Genomic DNA, 20626 nt, shown 5'->3' on the forward strand with positions numbered 1-20626 from the left:
TTTGGCTTCATTTGTTAATATGCCTTTGATTTTAAAGCCCATGGCAAGAGTTTGAACGTTAAATCAGGTTCTTTTTAACTGTTGCTTGTCGGGCAATTCAGACACCATTCCTTATTGTGGCAAAGCACAGAATACAGCCATATAGGTCAGAAAAAAAATGTTTAGAAAACACTGAAAGAACTAAATTCCTAGGTATCCTTTCAGCCCTAAAACACAGCCATGCCATCAAAAACTGTCTACATTGTATGGGAATAAAATCCTAACCCTAGCTTCGGGTTTTGCTAGTTAGGGTTAGGGTTCAAATATTTCTCAAAGACCATTTTCTCAATATTCCACTCATTTGAATGGAAAATGAGCTTCTCTGAATCAAAATATTAGTCTGAAAAGACAATACAACACTGCCAAAACCAAAAGAGTGTGTCAGGAATGGTCAAATTAATTTTTGAAAGGTATTCTTTCATTGGAAATGTTGTGTTAAACGGAGTGCTGAATGAATGTACGTTTAGGATTAAGTGCCCTAAAAGTCTGAAACATTTAATACATTTTGGCTTCATTTGTTAATATGCCTTTGATTTTCAAGCCCATGGCAAGAGTTTGAACGTTAAATCAGGTTCTTTTTAACTGTTGCTTGTCGGGCAATTCAGACACCATTCCTTATTGTGGCAAAGCACAGAATACAGCCATATAGGTCAAAAAAAAATGTTTAGAAAACATTGAAAGAACTAAATTCCTAGGTATCCTTTCAGCCCTAAAACACAGCCATGCCATCAAAAACTGTCTACATTGTATGGGAATAAAACCCTAACCCTAGCTTCGGGTTTTGCTAGTTAGGGTTAGGGTTCAAATATTTCTCAAGGACCATTTTCTAAATATTCCACTCATTTGACTGGAAAATGTGCTTCTCTGAATCAAAATATTAGTCTGAAAAGACAAAACAACACTGTCAAAACCAAAAGAGTGTGTCAGGAATGGTCAAATTAATTTTTGAATGGTATTCTTTCATTGGAAATGTTGTGTTAAACGTAGTGCTGAATGAACGTACGTTTAGGCTTAAGTGCCCTAAAAGTCTGAAACATTTAATACATTTTGGCTTCATTTGTTAATATGCCTTTGATTTTAAAGCCCATGGCAAGAGTTTGAACGTTAAATCAGGTTCTTTTTAACTGTTGCTTGTCGGGCAATTCAGACACCATTCCATTTTGGGGCAAAGCACTGTATACAGCCATATAGGTCAGAAAAAAATGTTTAGAAAACATTGAAAGAACTATATTCCTAGGTATCCTTTCAGCTCTAAAACACAGCCATGTTATCAAAAACTGTCTACATTGTATGGGAATACAACCCTAACCCTAGCTTCGGGTTTTGCTAGTTAGGGTTAGGGTTCAAATATTTCTCAAAGACCATTTTCTCAATATTCCATTCATTTGACTGGAAAATGTGCTTCTCTGAATCAAAATATTAGACTGAAAAGACAATACAACACTGCCAAAACCAAAAGAGTGTGTCAGGAATGGTCAAATTAATTTTTGAAAGGTATTCTTTCATTGGAAATGTTGTATTAAACGTAGTGCTGAATGAATGTACGTTTAGGCTTAAGTGCCCTAAAAGTCAGAAACATTTAATACATTTTGGGTTTATTTTGTTAATATGCCATTGATTTTAAAGCCCATGGCAAGAGTTTGAAAGTTAAATCAGGTTCTTTTTAACTGTTGCTTATCGGACAATTCAGACACCATTCCTTTTTGTGGCAAAGCACAGAATACAGCCATATAGGTCAGAAAAAAATGTTTAGAAAACATTGAAAGAACTAAATTCCTAGGTATCCTTTCAGCCCTAAAACACAGCCATGCCATCAAAAACTGTCTACATTGTATGGGAATAAAACCCTAACCCTAGCTTCGGGTTTTGCTAGTTAGGGTTCAAATATTTCTCAAAGACCATTTTCTCAATATTCCACTCATTTGACTGGAAAATGTGCTTCTCTGAATCAAAATATTAGACTGAAAAGACAAAACAACACTGCCAAAACCAAAAGAGTGTGTCAGGAATGGTCAAATTAATTTTTGAAAGGTATTCTTTCATTGGAAATGTTGTATTAAACGTAGTGCTGAATGAATGTACGTTTGGGCTAAGTGCCCTAAAAGTCTGAAACATTTAATACATTTTGGCTTCATTTGTTAATATGCCTTTGAGTTTAAAGCCCATGGCAAGAGTTTGAAAGTTAAATCAGGTTCTTTCGAACTGTTGCTTGTCGGGCAATTCAGACACCATTCCTTTTTGTGGCAAAGCACAGAATACAGCCATATAGGTCAGAAAAAAATGTTTAGAAAACATTGAAAGAACTAAATTCCTAGGTATCCTTTCAGCCCTAAAACACAGCCATGCCATCAAAAACTGTCTACATTGTATGGGAATAAAACCCTAACCCTAGCTTTGGGTTTTGCTAGATAGGGTTAGGGTTCAAATATTTCTCAAAGACCATTTTCTAAATATTCCACTCATTTGACTGGAAAATGTGCTTCTCTGAATCAAAATATTAATCTGAAAAGACAATACAACACTGTCAAAACCAAAAGAGTGTGTCAGGAATGGTCAAATTAATTTTTGAATGGTATTCTTTCATTGGAAATGTTGTGTTAAACGTAGTGCTGAATGAACGTACGTTTAGGCTTAAGTGCCCTAAAAGTCTGAAACATTTAATACATTTTGGCTTCATTTGTTAATATGCCTTTGATTTTAAAGCCCATGGCAAGAGTTTGAACGTTAAATCAGGTTCTTTTTAACTGTTGCTTATCGGACAATTCAGACACCATTCCTTTTTGGGGCAAAGCACTGTGTAGCGGCGAGGCTTAATAATAAGGCAGAATTAAGTGTTTCTGAGCTTCCCAAATGAGGCCCCATTTCTCTGTTCATCTCTGTGGTGCAGCCACAGAGAGACCATTAGTGCAGGGTGATTTAAGGTTTCCTAGGACAGCTCCCAAAGGGGGATGCACTTAGCTAAGTCTGGCTATCATGATCAATGGTCATCCATTGGCGCCTATCTGTCTAGGGAGTGCCGGATGGACATCTGGACTGCATTACTAAGTGTCAGGACTAAGTGACTCATATCTCACCTTGATCAACCAATCAGGGACTGGTAGGGCTGAGTAACCCACGTGGAACTCTGATGCCCATGGAACTTTCAGCCAATCAACGAGCTGAAGTTCCTCCAGGTAAAAACAGGCAACACAGGCCTGGAGATTCAGATTCAACAAGATTCAGATTCGGGAGATTCAGTAAGATTCTGGAGAGGATTCTGTGGACTGTTCTAAAGGGAATTTAAAGGAGAATTCCAGGGCAGGACGGCCCAGGAGCAGAAGGCTCCCAAGGGCAGGACATTCTCGCAGCGCGCCTCCTGACCATCCTGAGACTCAGCCCGGACAACCACGGAACGGCCAGTGTGTCCGAGGGCCAGAACTTTCCTTTGTTCTAAGAGTCTAGAGTGGAGGTTGCCAGAGAGTAACCAGCAGCAGGCCTCATGAACAGGTCGGAACTGTGGACAGCTGAATCACTATTCAGAACTAGCGCTTCATCAGGAACGAACCGGTCCTCTTCCTGACTTGCTGGGACCCACAGTAACTTTTCTCCTGTGCGCAAACATTGCTAGTTAAAGCCAACACAATTAGCCGGTCAGTGAGCATCAGCAGCGCACCGTCGCAAGCCGCACAGCACAGCCTGGCACGGAGCCAGAGAGCGCGGATTGGACAGCAACAGCCTGCAACTGTTTCTTTGTGCCCGCAGGAGATCTGAATCCCCAGAAATTGGATGAGTATTCAACTTCAATGCATTACAGCTCGAGAATTCAATTGTTATCCCAACCAGTTGATATCAATTTAATTCCTAAGAGTTATGTACTTGTTTTGAGTATCTAATGTAGAAGTTATAACCAAGTTCATTTACGAAACGGTCTAAATGAATGATATACTGAACGTATGTCCTCTTGTTATGTGTAACTCTTCGTAACTGATTGAATATATATCTTTTGTATTCTGATAACCCTCTCGATAAGATCTGTTAGGTTTACATGCATATTCTATGTCTTAATAAATGTATCCTCGTGTATTAGTACCTGTGTGTGTGTGTTGTTTGAGTTATGTCGCGTGGTTGGATTCTAAAGCCATCAAAAGAATCAACTTTGTGATTTACTGCTACAATTGATAATTGTCTCAGTAAATGCCCAAACCCTACAGAACTGGTGCCTTCAGAGAGCCACTACATTACATATTTGGCGTCCCTGAACGGCTATGAAACACTACAACTGTATACAGCCATATAGGTCAGAAAAAAATGTTTAGAAAACATTGAAAGAACTATATTCCTAGGTATCCTTTCAGCTCTAAAACACAGCCATGCCATCAAAAACTGTCTACATTGTATGGGAATAAAACCCTAACCCTAGCTTCGGGTTTTGCTAGTCAGGGTTAGGGTTCAAATATTTCTCAAAGACCATTTTCTCAATATTCCACTCATTTGAATGGAAAATGAGCTTCTCTGAATCAAAATATTAGTCTGAAAAGACAATACAACACTGCCAAAACCAAAAGAGTGTGTCAGGAATGGTCAAATTAAATTTTGAAAGGTATTCTTTCATTGGAAATATTGTGTTAAACGTAGTGCTGAATGAATGTACGTTTAGGATTAAGTGCCCTAAAAGTCTGAAGCATTTAATACATTTTGGCTTCATTTGTTAATATGCCTTTGATTTTAAAGCCCATGGCAAGAGTTTGAACGTTAAATCAGGTTCTTTTTAACTGTTGCTTGTCGGGCAATTCAGACACCATTCCTTATTGTGGCAAAGCACAGAATACAGCCATATAGGTCAGAAAAAAAATGTTTAGAAAACACTGAAAGAACTAAATTCCTAGGTATCCTTTCAGCCCTAAAACACAGCCATGCCATCAAAAACTGTCTACATTGTATGGGAATAAAATCCTAACCCTAGCTTCGGGTTTTGCTAGTTAGGGTTAGGGTTCAAATATTTCTCAAAGACCATTTTCTCAATATTCCACTCATTTGAATGGAAAATGAGCTTCTCTGAATCAAAATATTAGTCTGAAAAGACAATACAACACTGCCAAAACCAAAAGAGTGTGTCAGGAATGTTCAAATTAATTTTTGAAAGGTATTCTTTCATTGGAAATGTTGTGTTAAACGGAGTGCTGAATGAATGTACGTTTAGGATTAAGTGCCCTAAAAGTCTGAAACATTTAATACATTTTGGCTTCATTTGTTAATATGCCTTTGAGTTTAAAGCCCATGGCAAGAGTTTGAAAGTTAAATCAGGTTCTTTCGAACTGTTGCTTGTCGGGCAATTCAGAAACCATTCCTTTTTGTGGCAAAGCACAGAATACAGCCATATAGGTCAGAAAAAAATGTTTAGAAAACATTGAAAGAACTATATTCCTAGGTATCCTTTCAGCCCTAAAACACAGCCATGCCATCAAAAACTGTCTACATTGTATGGGAATAAAACCCTAACCCTAGCTTCGGGTTTTGCTAGTTAGGGTTAGTGTTCAAATATTTCTCAAAGACCATTTTCTAAATATTCCACTCATTTGACTGGAAAATGTGCTTCTCTGAATCAAAATATTAGTCTGAAAAGACAAAACAACACTGTCAAAACCAAAAGAGTGTGTCAGGAATGGTCAAATTAATTTTTGAATGGTATTCTTTCATTGGAAATGTTGTGTTAAACGTAGTGCTGAATGAACGTACGTTTAGGCTTAAGTGCCCTAAAAGTCTGAAACATTTAATACATTTTGGCTTCATTTGTTAATATGCCTTTGATTTTAAAGCCCATGGCAAGAGCTTGAACGTTAAATCAGGTTCTTTTTAACTGTTGCTTATCGGACAATTCAGACACCATTCCTTTTTGGGGCAAAGCACTGTATACAGCCATATAGGTCCGAAAAAAATGTTTAGAAAACATTGAAAGAACTATATTCCTAGGTATCCTTTCAGCTCTAAAACACAGCCATGCCATCAAAAACTGTCTACATTGTATGGGAATAAAACCCTAACCCTAGCTTCGGATTTTGCTAGTTAGGGTTAGGGTTCAAATATTTCTCAAAAACCATTTTCTCAATATTCCACTCATTTGAATGGAAAATGAGCTTCTCTGAATCAAAATATTAGTCTGAAAAGACAATACAACACTGCCAAAACCAAAAGAGTGTGTCAGGAATGGTCAAATTAATTTTTGAAAGGTATTCTTTCATTGGAAATGTTGTGTTAAACGTAGTGCTGAATGAATGTACGTTTAGGATTAAGTGCCCTAAAAGTCTGAAGCATTTAATACATTTTGGCTTCATTTGTTAATATGCCTTTGATTTTAAAGCCCATGGCAAGAGTTTGAACGTTAAATCAGGTTCTTTTTAACTGTTGCTTGTCGGGCAATTCAGACACCATTCCTTTTTCGGGTAAAGCACTGTATACAGCCATATAGGTCAGAAAAAAATGTTTAGAAAACATTGAAAGAACTATATTCCTAGGTATCCTTTCAGCTCTAAAACACAGCCATGCCATCAAAAACTGTCTACATTGTATGGGAATAAAACCCTAACCCTAGCTTCGGGTTTTGCTAGTTAGGGTTAGGGTTCAAATATTTCTCAAAGACCATTTTCTCAATATTCCACTCATTTGAGTGGAAAATGTGCTTCTCTGAATCAAAATATTAGTCTGAAAAGACAATACAACACTGTAAAAACCAAAAGAGTGTGTCAGGAATGGTCAAATTAATTTTTGAAAGGTATTCTTTCATTGGAAATGTTGTATTAAACGTAGTGCTGAATGAATGTACGTTTAGGCTTAAGTGCCCTAAAAGTCAGAAACATTTAATACATTTTGGGTTTATTTGTTAATATGCCATTGATTTTAAAGCCCATGGCAAGAGTTTGAAAGTTAAATCAGGTTCTTTCGAACTGTTGCTTGTCCGGCAATTCAGACACCATTCCTCTTTGGGGCAAAGCACTGTATACAGCCATAGAGGTCAGAAAAAAATGTTTAGAAAACATTGAAAGAACTACATTCCTAGGTATCCTTTCAGCCCTAAAACACAGCCATGCCATCAAAAACTGTCTACATTGTATGGGAATAAAACCCTATCCCTAGCTTCGGGTTTTGCTAGTTAGGGTTAGGGTTCAAATATTTCTCAAAGACCATTTTCTCAATATTCCACTCATGTGACTGGAAAATGTGCTTCTCTGAATCAAAATATTAGTCTGAAAAGACAATACAACACTGCCAAAACCAAAAGAGTGTGTCAGGAATGGTCAAATTAATTTTTGAAAGGTATTCTTTCATTGGAAATGTTGCGTTAAACATAGTGCTGAATGAATGTACGTTTAGGCTTAAGTGCTCTAAAAGTCTGAAACATGTAATACATTTTGGCTTCATTTGTTAATATGCCTTTGATTTTAAGCCCATGGCAAGAGTTTGAAAGTTAAATCAAGTTCTTTCGAACTGTTGCTTGTCGGGCAATTCAGACACCATTCCTTCTTGGGGCAAAGCACTGTATACAGCCATATAGGTCAGAAAGAAATCTTTAGAAAACATTGAAAGAACTATATTCCTAGGTATCCTTTCAGCCCTAAAACACAGGCATGCCATCAAAAACTGTCCACATTGTATGGGAATAAAACCCTAACCCTAGCTTCGGGTTTTGCTAGTTAGGGTTAGGGTTCAAATATTTCTCAAAGACCATTTTCTCAATATTCCACTCATTTGACTGGAAAATGTGCTTCTCTGAATCAAAATATTAGTCTGAAAAGACAATACAACACTGCCAAAACCAAAAGAGTGTGTCAGGAATGGTCAAATTAATTTTTGAAAGGTATTCTTTCATTGGAAATGTTGTGTTAAACGAAGTGCTGAATGAATGTACGTTTAGGCTTAAGTGCCCTAAAAGTCTGAAACATTTAATACATTTTGGCTTCATTTGTTAATATGCCTTTGATTTTAAAGCCCATGGGAAGAGTTTGAAAGTTAAATCAGGTTCTTTCGAAATGTTGCTTCTCGGGCAATTCAGACACCATTCCTTCTTGAGGAAAAGCACTGTATACAGCCATATAGGTCAGAAAAAAATGTTTAGAAAACATTGAAAGAACTATATTCCTAGGTATCCTTTCAGCCCTAAAACACAGCCATGCCATCAAAAACTGTCTACATTGTATGGGAATAAAACCCTAACCCTAGCTTCGTAATTTTGCTAGTTAGGGTTAGGGTTCAAATATTTCTCAACGACCATTTTCTCAATATTCCACTCATTTGACTGGAAAATGTGCTTCTCTGAATCAAAATATTAGTCTGAAAAGACAATACAACACTGCCAAAACCAAAAGAGTGTGTCAGGAATGGTCAAATTAATTTTTGAAAGGAATTCTTTCATTGGAAATGTTGTGTTAAACGGAGTGCTGAATGAATGTACGTTTAGGCTAAAGTGCCCCAAAAGTCTGAAACATTTAATACATTTTGGCATCATTTGTTAATATGCCTTTGATTTTAAAGCCCATGGCAAGAGTTTGAACGTTAAATCAGGTTCTTTTTAACTGTTGCTTGTCGGGCTATTCAGACACCATTCCTTTTTGGGGCAAAGCACTGTATACAACCATATAGGTCAGAAAAAATGTTTAGAAAACATTGAAAGAACTATATTCCTAGGTATCCTTTCAGCCCTAAAACACAGCCATGCCATCAAGAACTGTCTACATTGTATGGGAATAAAACCCTAACCCTAGCTTCGGGTTTTGCTAGTTAGGGTTAGGGTTCAAATATTTCTCAAAGACCATTTTCTCAATATTCCACTCATTTGACTGGAAAATGTGCTTCTCTGAATCAAAATATTAGTCTGAAAAGACAATACAACACTGCCAAAACCAAAAGAGTGTGTCAGGAATGGTCAAATTAATTTTTGAAAGGAATTCTTTCATTGGAAATGTTGTGTTAAACGGAGTGCTGAATGAATGTACGTTTAGGCTTAAGTGCCCTAAAAGTCAGAAACATTTAATGCATTTTGGCTTCATTTGTTAATATGCCTTTGATTTTAAAGCCCATGGCAAGAGTTTGAACGTTAAATCAGGTTCTTTTTAACTGTTGCTTGTCGGGCAATTCAGACACCATTCCTTTTTGAGGCAAAGCACTGTATACAGCCATAGAGGTCAGAAAAAAATGTTTAGATAACATTGAAAGAACTAAATTCCTAGGTATCCTTTCAGCCCTAAAACACAGCCATGCCATCAAAAACTGTCTACATTGTATGGGAATAAAACCCTAACCCTAGCTTCGTAATTTTGCTTGTTAGGGTTAGGGTTCAAATATTTCTCAAAGACCATTTTCTCAATATTCCACTCATTTGAATGGAAAATGTGCTTCTCTGAATCAAAATATTAGTCTGAAAGGACAATACAACACTGCCAAAACCAAAAGAGTGTGTCAGGAATGGTCAAATTAATTTTTTAAAGGAATTCTTTCATTGGAAATGTTGTGTTAAACGGAGTGCTGAATGAATGTACGTTTAGGCTTAAGTGCCCTAAAAGTCAGAAACATTTAAGACATTTTGGCTTCTTTTGTTAATATGCCTTTGATTTTAAAGCCCATGGCAAGAGTTTGAAAGTTAAATCAGGTTCTTTCGAACTGTTGCTTGTCGGGCTATTCATACACCATTCCTTTTTGGGGCAAAGCACTGTATACAGCCATATAGGTCAGAAAAAAATGTTTAGAAAACATTGAAAGAACTATATTCCTAGGTATCCTTTCAGCCCTAAAACACAGCCATGCCATCAAAAACTGTCTACATTGTATGGGAATAAAACCCTAACCCTAGCTTCGTAATTTTGCTAGTTAGGGTTAGGGTTCAAATATTTCTCAAAAACCATTTTCTCAATATTCCACTCATTTGACTGGAAAATGTGCTTCTCTGAATCAAAATATTAGTCTGAAAAGACAATACAACACTGCCAAAACCAAAAGAGTGTGTCAGCAATGGTCAAATTAATTTTTTAAAGGAATTCTTTCACTGGAAATGTTGTGTTAAACGGAGTGCTGAATGAATGTACGTTTAGGCTTAAGTGCCCTAAAAGTCAGAAACATTTAAGACATTTTGGCTTCTTTTGTTAATATGCCTTTGATTTTAAAGCCCATGGCAAGAGTTTGAAAGTTAAATCAGGTTCTTTCGAACTGTTGCTTGTCGGGCTATTCAGACACCATTCCTTTTTGGGGCAAAGCACTGTATACAACCATATAGGCCAGAAAAAATGTTTAGAAAACATTGAAAGAACTATATTCCTAGGTATCCTTTCAGCCCTAAAACACAGCCATGCCATCAAAAACTGTCTACATTGTATGGGAATAAAACCCTAACCCTAGCTTCGGGTTTTGCTAGTTAGGGTTAGGGTTCAAATATTTCTCAAAGACCATTTTCTCAATATTCCACTCATTTGACTGGAAAATGTGCTTCTCTGAATCAAAATATTAGTCTGAAAAGACAATACAACACTGCCAAAACCAAAAGAGTGTGTCAGGAATGGTCAAATTAATTTTTGAAAGGTATTCTTTCATTGGAAATGTTGTGTTAAACGTAGTGCTGAATGAACGTACGTTTAGGCTTAAGTGCCATAAAAGTCTAAAACTTTTAATACATTTTGGCTTCATTTGTTAATATGCCTTTGATTTTAAAGCCCATGGCCAGAGTTTGAACGTTAAATCAGGTTCTTTCGAACTGTTGCTTGTCGGGCAATTCAGACACCATTCCTTTTTGGTGCAAAGCACTGAAAACAGCCATAGAGGTCAGAAAAAAATGTTTAGAAAACATTGAAAGAACTAAATTCCTAGGTATCCTTTCAGCCCTAAAACACAGCCATGCCATCAAAAACTGTCTACATTGTATGGGAATAAAACCCTAACCCTAGCTTCGGGTTTTGCTAGTTAGGGTTAGGGTTCAAATATTTCTCAAAGACCATTTTCTCAATATTCCACTCATTTGAATGGAAAATGTGCTTCTCTGAATCAAAATATTAGTCTGAAAAGACAATACAACACTGTGAAAACCAAAAGAGTGTGTCAGGAATGGTCAAATTAATTTTTGAAAGGTATTCTTTCATTGGAAATGTTGGGTTAAACGTAGTGCTGAATGAATGTACGTTTAGGCTTAAGTGCCCTAAAAGTCTGAAACATTTAATACATTTTGGCTTCATTTGTTAATATGCCTTTGATTTTAAAGCCCATGGCAAGAGTTTGAAAGTTAAATCAGGTTCTTTCGAACTGTTGCTTGTCGGGGAATTCAGACACTATTCCTTTTTGGGGCAAAGCACTGTATACAGCCATATAGGTCAGAAAAAAATGTTTAGAAAACATTGAAAGAACTATATTCCTAGGTATCCTTTCAGCTCTAAAACACAGCCATGCCATCAAAAACTGTCTACATTGTATGGGAATAAAACCCTAACCCTAGCTTCGGGTTTTGCTAGTTAGGGTTAGGGTTGAAATATTTCTCAAAGACCATTTTCTCAATATTCCACTCATTTGAATGGAAAATGTGCTTCTCTGAATCAAAATATTAGTCTGAAAAGACAATACAACACTGCCAAAACCAAAAGAGTGTGGCAGGAATGGTCAAATTATTTTTTAAAAGGTATTCTTTCATTGGAAATGTTGTGTTAAACGTAGTGCTGAATGAATATACGTTTAGGGTTAAGTGCCCTAAAAGTCTGAAACATTTAATACATTTTGGCTTCATTTGTTAATATGCCTTTGATTTTAAAGCCCATGGCAAGAGTTTGAACGTTAAATCAGGTTCTTTTTAACTGTTGCTTGTCGGGCAATTCAGACACCATTCCTTTTTGGGGCAAAGCACTGTATACAGCCATATAGGTCAGAAAAAAATGTTTAGAAAACATTGAAAGTACTATATTCCTAGGTATCCTTTCAGCTCTAAAACACAGCCATACCATCAAAAACTGTCTACATTGTATGGGAATAAAACCCTAACCCTAGCTTCGGGTTTTGCTAGTTAGGGTTAGGGTTCAAATATTTCTCAAAGACCATTTTCTCAATAATCCACTCATTTGAATGGAAAATGTGCTTCTCTGAATCAAAATATTAGTCTGAAAAGACAATACAACACTGCCAAAACCAAAAGAGTGTGTCAGGAATGGTCAAATTAATTTTTGAAAGGTATTCTTTCATTCGAAATGTTTTGTTAAACGTAGTGCTGAATGAATGTACGTTTAGGATTAAGTGCCCTAAAAGTCTGAAACTTTTAATACATTTTGGCTTCATTTGTTAATATGCCTTTGATTTTAAAGCCCATGGCAAGAGTTTGAACGTTAAATCAGGTTCTTTCGAACTGTTGCTTGTCGGGCAATTCAGACACCATTCCTTTTTGGGGCAAAGCAGTGTATACAGCCATAGAAGTCATAAAAAAATGTTTAGAAAACATTGAAAGAACTAAATTCCTAGGTATCCTTTCAGCCCTAAAACACAGCCATGCCATCAAAAACTGTCTACATTGTATGGGAATAAAACCCTAACCCTAGCTTCGGGTTTTGCTAGTTAGGGTTAGGGTTCAAATATTTCTCAAAGACCATTTTCTCAATATTCCACTCATTTGACTGGAAAATGTGCTTCTCTGAATCAAAATATTAGTCTGAAAAGACAATACAACACTGTGAAAACCAAAAGAGTGTGTCAGGAATGGTCAAATTAATTTTTGAAAGGTATTCTTTCATTGGAAATGTTGTGTTAAACGTAGTGCTGAATGAACGTACGTTTAGGCTTAAGTGCCATAAAAGTCTAAAACTTTTAATACATTTTGGCTTCATTTGTTAATATGCCTTTGATTTTAAAGCCCATGGCCAGAGTTTGAACGTTAAATCAGGTTCTTTCGAACTGTTGCTTGTCGGGCAATTCAGACACCATTCCTTTTTGGTGCAAAGCACTGAAAACAGCCATAGAGGTCAGAAAAAAATGTTTAGAAAACATTGAAAGAACTAAATTCCTAGGTATCCTTTCAGCCCTAAAACACAGCCATGCCATCAAAAACTGTCTACATTGTATGGGAATAAAACCCTAACCCTAGCTTCGGGTTTTGCTAGTTAGGGTTAGGGTTCAAATATTTCTCAAAGACCATTTTCTCAATATTCCACTCATTTGAATGGAAAATGTGCTTCTCTGAATCAAAATATTAGTCTGAAAAGACAATACAACACTGTGAAAACCAAAAGAGTGTGTCAGGAATGGTCAAATTAATTTTTGAAAGGTATTCTTTCATTGGAAATGTTGGGTTAAACGTAGTGCTGAATGAATGTACGTTTAGGCTTAAGTGCCCTAAAAGTCTGAAACATTTAATACATTTTGGCTTCATTTGTTAATATGCCTTTGATTTTAAAGCCCATGGCAAGAGTTTGAAAGTTAAATCAGGTTCTTTCGAACTGTTGCTTGTCGGGGAATTCAGACACTATTCCTTTTTGGGGCAAAGCACTGTATACAGCCATATAGGTCAGAAAAAAATGTTTAGAAAACATTGAAAGAACTATATTCCTAGGTATCCTTTCAGCTCTAAAACACAGCCATGCCATCAAAAACTGTCTACATTGTATGGGAATAAAACCCTAACCCTAGCTTCGGGTTTTGCTAGTTAGGGTTAGGGTTGAAATATTTCTCAAAGACCATTTTCTCAATATTCCACTCATTTGAATGGAAAATGTGCTTCTCTGAATCAAAATATTAGTCTGAAAAGACAATACAACACTGCCAAAACCAAAAGAGTGTGGCAGGAATGGTCAAATTATTTTTTAAAAGGTATTCTTTCATTGGAAATGTTGTGTTAAACGTAGTGCTGAATGAATATACTTTTAGGGTTAAGTGCCCTAAAAGTCTGAAACATTTAATACATTTTGGCTTCATTTGTTAATATGCCTTTGATTTTAAAGCCCATGGCAAGAGTTTGAACGTTAAATCAGGTTCTTTTTAACTGTTGCTTGTCGGGCAATTCAGACACCATTCCTTTTTGGGGCAAAGCACTGTATACAGCCATATAGGTCAGAAAAAAATGTTTAGAAAACATTGAAAGTACTATATTCCTAGGTATCCTTTCAGCTCTAAAACACAGCCATACCATCAAAAACTGTCTACATTGTATGGGAATAAAACCCTAACCCTAGCTTCGGGTTTTGCTAGTTAGGGTTAGGGTTCAAATATTTCTCAAAGACCATTTTCTCAATAATCCACTCATTTGAATGGAAAATGTGCTTCTCTGAATCAAAATATTAGTCTGAAAAGACAATACAACACTGCCAAAACCAAAAGAGTGTGTCAGGAATGGTCAAATTAATTTTTGAAAGGTATTCTTTCATTCGAAATGTTTTGTTAAACGTAGTGCTGAATGAATGTACGTTTAGGATTAAGTGCCCTAAAAGTCTGAAACTTTTAATACATTTTGGCTTCATTTGTTAATATGCCTTTGATTTTAAAGCCCATGGCAAGAGTTTGAACGTTAAATCAGGTTCTTTCGAACTGTTGCTTGTCGGGCAATTCAGACACCATTCCTTTTTGGGGCAAAGCAGTGTATACAGCCATAGAAGTCATAAAAAAATGTTTAGAAAACATTGAAAGAACTAAATTCCTAGGTATCCTTTCAGCCCTAAAACACAGCCATGCCATCAAAAACTGTCTACATTGTATGGGAATAAAACCCTAACCCTAGCTTCGGGTTTTGCTAGTTAGGGTTAGGGTTCAAATATTTCTCAAAGACCATTTTCTCAATATTCCACTCATTTGACTGGAAAATGTGCTTCTCTGAATCAAAATATTAGTCTGAAAAGACAATACAACACTATCAAAATGAAAAGAGTGTGTCAGGAATAGTCAAATTAATTTTTGAATGGTATTCTTTCATTGGAAATATTGGGTTAAACGTAGTGCTGAATGAATGTACGTTTAGGCTTAAGTGCCCTAAAAGTCTGAAACATTTAATACATTTTGGCTTCATTTGTTAATATGCCTTTGATTTTAAAGCCCATGGCAAGAGTTTGAAAGTTAAATCAGGTTCTTTCGAACTGTTGCTTGTCGGGCAATTCAGACACTATTCCTTTTTTGGGCAAAGCACTGTACACAGCCATATAGGTCAGAAAAAAATGTTTAGAAAACATTGAAAGAACTATATGACTAAGTATCCTTTCAGATCTAAAACACAGCCATGCCATCAAAAACTGTCTACATTGTATGGGAATAAAACCCTAACCCTAGCTTCGGGTTTTGCTAATTAGGGTTAGGGTTCAAGTATTTCTCAAAGACCATTTTCTCAATATTCCACTCATTTGAATGGAAAATGTGCTTCTCTGAATCAAAATATTAGTCTGAAAAGACAATACAACACTGCCAATACCAAAAGAGTGTGTCAGGAATGGTCAAATTAATTTTTGAATGGTATTCTTTCATTGGAAATGTTGTGTTAAACGTAGTGCTGAATGAACGTACGTTTAGGCTTAAGTGCCCTAAAAGTCTGAAACATTTAATACATTTTGGCTTCATTTGTTAATATGCCTTTGATTTTAAAGCCCATGGCAAGAGTTTGAACGTTAAATCAGGTTCTTTCGAACTGTTGCTTATCGGACAATTCAGACACCATTCCTTTTTGGGGCAAAGCACAGAATACAGCCATATAGGTCCGAAAAAAATGTTTAGAAAACATTGAAAGAACTATATTCCTAGGTATTCTTTCAGCTCTAAAACACAGCCATGCCATCAAAAACTGTCTACATTGTATGGGAATAAAACCCTAACCCTAGCTTCGGGTTTTGCTAGTTAGGGTTAGGGTTCAAATATTTCTCAAAGACCATTTTCTCAATATTCCACTCATTTGAATGGAAAATGAGCTTCTCTGAATCAAAATATTAGTCTGAAAAGACAATACAACACTGCCAAAACCAAAAGAGTGTGTCAGGAATGGTCAAATTAATTTTTGAAAGGTATTCTTTCATTGGAAATGTTGTGTTAAACGTAGTGCTGAATGAATGTACGTTTAGGATTAAGTGCCCTAAAAGTCTGAAGCATTTAATACATTTTGGCTTCATTTGTTAATATGCCTTTGATTTTAAAGCCCATGGCAAGAGTTTGAACGTTAAATCAGGTTCTTTTTAACTGTTGCTTGTCGGGCAATTCAGACACCATTCCTTTTTGTGGCAAAGCACAGAATACAGCCATATAGGTCAGAAAAAAAATGTTTAGAAAACACTGAAAGAACTAAATTCCTAGGTATCCTTTCAGCCCTAAAACACAGCCATGCCATCAAAAACTGTCTACATTGTATGGGAATAAAACCCTAACCCTAGCTTCGGGTTTTGCTAGTTAGGGTTAGGGTTCAAATATTTCTCAAAGACCATTTTCTCAATATTCCACTCATTTGAATGGAAAATGTGCTTCTCTGAATCAAAATATTAGTCTGAAAAGACAATACAACACTGCCAAAACCAAAAGAGTGTGGCAGGAATGGTCAAATTAATTTTTGAAAGGTATTCTTTCATAGGAAATGTTGTGTTAAACGTAGTGCTGAATGAATGTACGTTTAGGATTAAGTGCCCTAAAAGTCTGAAACATTTAATACATTTTGGCTTCAATTGTTAATATGCTTTTGATTTTAAAGCCCATGGCAAGCGTTTGAAAGTTAAATCAGGTTCTTTCGAACTGTTGCTTGTCGGGCAATTCAGACACCATTCCTTTTTGGGGCAAAGCACTGTATACAGCAATATAGGTCAGAAAAAAATGTTTAGAAAACATTGAAAGAACTATATTCCTAGGTATCCTTTCAGCTCTAAAACACAGCCATACCATCAAAAACTGTCTACATTGTATGGGAATAAAACCCTAACCCTAGCTTCGGGTTTTGCTAGTTAGGGTTAGGGTTCAAATATTTCTCAAAGACCATTTTCTCAATATTCCACTCATTTGAATGGAAAATGTGCTTCTCTGAATCAAAATATTAGTCTGAAAAGACAATACAACACTTCCAAAACCAAAAGAGTGTGGCAGGAATGGTCAAATTAATTTTTGAAAGGTATTCTTTCATTGGAAATGTTGGGTTAAACGTAGTGCTGAATGAACGTACGTTTAGGCTTAAGTGCCCTAAAAGTCTGAAACATTTAATACATTTTGGCTTCATTTGTTAATATGCCTTTGATTTTAAAGCCCATGGCAAGAGTTTGAACGTTAAATCAGGTTCTTTTTAACTGTTGCTTGTCGGGCAATTCAGACACCATTCCTTTTTGTGGCAAAGCACAGAATACAGCCATATAGGTCAGAAAAAAAATGTTTAGAAAACACTGAAAGAACTAAATTCCTAGGTATCCTTTCAGCCCTAAAACACAGCCATGCCATCAAAAACTGTCTACATTGTATGGGAATAAAACCCTAACCCTAGCTTCGGGTTTTGCTAGTTAGGGTTAGGGTTCAAATATTTCTCAAAGACCATTTTCTCAATATTCCACTCATTTGAATGGAAAATGTGCTTCTCTGAATCAAAATATTAGTCTGAAAAGACAATACAACACTGCCAAAACCAAAAGAGTGTGGCAGGAATGGTCAAATTAATTTTTGAAAGGTATTCTTTCATTGGAAATGTTGTGTTAAACGTAGTGCTGAATGAATGTACGTTTAGGATTAAGTGCCCTAAAAGTCTGAAACATTTAATACATTTTGGCTTCATTTGTTAATATGCCTTTGATTTTAAAGCCCATGGCAAGAGTTTGAAAGTTAAATCAGGTTCTTTCGAACTCTTGCTTGTCGGGCAATTCAGACACCATTCCTTTTTGGGGCAAAGCACAGAATACAGCCATATAGGTCAGAAAAAAATGTTTAGAAAACATTGAAAGAACTAAATTCCTAGGTATCCTTTCAGCCCTAAAACACAGCCATGCCATCAAAAACTGTCTACATTGTTTTGGAATAAAACCCTAACCCTAGCTTCGGGTTTTGCTAGTTAGGGTTAGGGTTCAAATATTTCTCAAAGACCATTTTCTCAATATTCCACTCATTTGAATGGAAAATGTGCTTCTCTGAATCAAAATATTAGTCTGAAAAGACAAAACAACACTGTCAAAACCAAAAGAGTGTGTCAGGAATGGTCAAATTAATTTTTTAAAGGAATTCTTTCATTGGAAATGTTGTGTTAAACGGAGTGCTGAATGAATGTACGTTTAGGCTTAAGTGCCCTAAAAGTCAGAAACATTTAAGACATTTTGGCTTCTTTTGTTAATATGCCTTTGATTTTAAAGCCCATGGCAAGAGTTTGAAAGTTAAATCAGGTTCTTTCGAACTGTTGCTTGTCGGGCTATTCATACACCATTCCTTTTTGGGGCAAAGCACTGTATACAGCCATATAGGTCAGAAAAAAATGTTTAGAAAACATTGAAAGAACTATATTCCTAGGTATCCTTTCAGCCCTAAAACACAGCCATGCCATCAAAAACTGTCTACATTGTATGGGAATAAAACCCTAACCCTAGCTTCGTAATTTTGCTAGTTAGGGTTAGGGTTCAAATATTTCTCAAAAACCATTTTCTCAATATTCCACTCATTTGACTGGAAAATGTGCTTCTCTGAATCAAAATATTAGTCTGAAAAGACAATACAACACTGCCAAAACCAAAAGAGTGTGTCAGGAATGGTCAAATTAATTTTTTAAAGGAATTCTTTCACTGGAAATGTTGTGTTAAACGGAGTGCTGAATGAATGTACGTTTAGGCTTAAGTGCCCTAAAAGTCAGAAACATTTAAGACATTTTGGCTTCTTTTGTTAATATGCCTTTGATTTTAAAGCCCATGGCAAGAGTTTGAAAGTTAAATCAGGTTCTTTCGAACTGTTGCTTGTCGGGCTATTCAGACACCATTCCTTTTTGGGGCAAAGCACTGTATACAACCATATAGGCCAGAAAAAATGTTTAGAAAACATTGAAAGAACTATATTCCTAGGTATCCTTTCAGCCCTAAAACACAGCCATGCCATCAAAAACTGTCTACATTGTATGGGAATAAAACCCTAACCCTAGCTTCGGGTTTTGCTAGTTAGGGTTAGGGTTCAAATATTTCTCAAAGACCATTTTCTCAATATTCCACTCATTTGACTGGAAAATGTGCTTCTCTGAATCAAAATATTAGTCTGAAAAGACAATACAACACTGCCAAAACCAAAAGAGTGTGTCAGGAATGGTCAAATTAATTTTTGAAAGGTATTCTTTCATTGGAAATGTTGTGTTAAACGTAGTGCTGAATGAACGTACGTTTAGGCTTAAGTGCCATAAAAGTCTAAAACTTTTAATACATTTTGGCTTCATTTGTTAATATGCCTTTGATTTTAAAGCCCATGGCCAGAGTTTGAACGTTAAATCAGGTTCTTTCGAACTGTTGCTTGTCGGGCAATTCAGACACCATTCCTTTTTGGTGCAAAGCACTGAAAACAGCCATAGAGGTCAGAAAAAAATGTTTAGAAAACATTGAAAGAACTAAATTCCTAGGTATCCTTTCAGCCCTAAAACACAGCCATGCCATCAAAAACTGTCTACATTGTATGGGAATAAAACCCTAACCCTAGCTTCGGGTTTTGCTAGTTAGGGTTAGGGTTGAAATATTTCTCAAAGACCATTTTCTCAATATTCCACTCATTTGAATGGAAAATGTGCTTCTCTGAATCAAAATATTAGTCTGAAAAGACAATACAACACTGCCAAAACCAAAAGAGTGTGGCAGGAATGGTCAAATTATTTTTTAAAAGGTATTCTTTCATTGGAAATGTTGTGTTAAACGTAGTGCTGAATGAATATACGTTTAGGGTTAAGTGCCCTAAAAGTCTGAAACATTTAATACATTTTGGCTTCATTTGTTAATATGCCTTTGATTTTAAAGCCCATGGCAAGAGTTTGAACGTTAAATCAGGTTCTTTTTAACTGTTGCTTGTCGGGCAATTCAGACACCATTCCTTTTTGGGGCAAAGCACTGTATACAGCCATATAGGTCAGAAAAAAATGTTTAGAAAACATTGAAAGTACTATATTCCTAGGTATCCTTTCAGCTCTAAAACACAGCCATACCATCAAAAACTGTCTACATTGTATGGGAATAAAACCCTAACCCTAGCTTCGGGTTTTGCTAGTTAGGGTTAGGGTTCAAATATTTCTCAAAGACCATTTTCTCAATAATCCACTCATTTGAATGGAAAATGTGCTTCTCTGAATCAAAATATTAGTCTGAAAAGACAATACAACACTGCCAAAACCAAAAGAGTGTGTCAGGAATGGTCAAATTAATTTTTGAAAGGTATTCTTTCATTCGAAATGTTTTGTTAAACGTAGTGCTGAATGAATGTACGTTTAGGATTAAGTGCCCTAAAAGTCTGAAACTTTTAATACATTTTGGCTTCATTTGTTAATATGCCTTTGATTTTAAAGCCCATGGCAAGAGTTTGAACGTTAAATCAGGTTCTTTCGAACTGTTGCTTGTCGGGCAATTCAGACACCATTCCTTTTTGGGGCAAAGCAGTGTATACAGCCATAGAAGTCATAAAAAAATGTTTAGAAAACATTGAAAGAACTAAATTCCTAGGT

Source organism: Atractosteus spatula, chromosome 8 (assembly GCF_055471065.1).
Source record: "Atractosteus spatula isolate fAtrSpa1 chromosome 8, fAtrSpa1.hap1, whole genome shotgun sequence".
NCBI lineage: Eukaryota > Metazoa > Chordata > Actinopteri > Semionotiformes > Lepisosteidae > Atractosteus > Atractosteus spatula.